Genomic DNA, 564 nt, shown 5'->3' on the forward strand with positions numbered 1-564 from the left:
GTGTGAGGATGTTGGATATCATGGAACAGGACTTACAGACAGTTGTGAATTTCCATGTTGGTTCTGGGAATTGAAACAGTGTCTACTGGAAGAATAGCCAGTGTTTTTAATTTCTGAGCCATCTGTCCACATTCCCTTTTATTGAATGTTTTGAGACAGAATGTCTTAGCATTTCAGCAGTGAAACATCATGACCAAAAAGCAAGCTGGGGAGGAAAACCTTTATTTCTGTTCATCATTAAAGGAAGTAAGGACAGAAACCTAGTGGGGCAGGAACTGTGAGGCAGGAGCTGATGCAGATGCCATGAAGGGGTGCTAATTATTGGCTTGCTCAGCCTGCTTTCTTATGGAACCTAGGACCCTTCCCAATCAATCACTTAAAAAAATGTCTTGCAGTTGGATTTTATGGAAGCATTATCTCAATTGAGTTTCCCTTCTTTCAGATAACTCTAGTTTGTGTGTAAGTTGACATAAGATTAGCCAGTACAATTGACTACTTACCAACTTGGCATACAAACTATTAAGTCACAACCACTCCTTTCTTATTTGTTTATAAGAACTCACA

General features: G+C 39.4%; 1 pseudogene; it reads right to left on the minus strand.

Annotated features, from left to right (window-relative positions):
• The window catches only part of LOC114684911, a 278504-nt pseudogene that overhangs the window by 52822 nt on the left and 225118 nt on the right, over positions 1–564 (minus strand).

Source organism: Peromyscus leucopus, chromosome 22 (assembly GCF_004664715.2).
Source record: "Peromyscus leucopus breed LL Stock chromosome 22, UCI_PerLeu_2.1, whole genome shotgun sequence".
NCBI classification, from domain to species: domain Eukaryota; kingdom Metazoa; phylum Chordata; class Mammalia; order Rodentia; family Cricetidae; genus Peromyscus; species Peromyscus leucopus.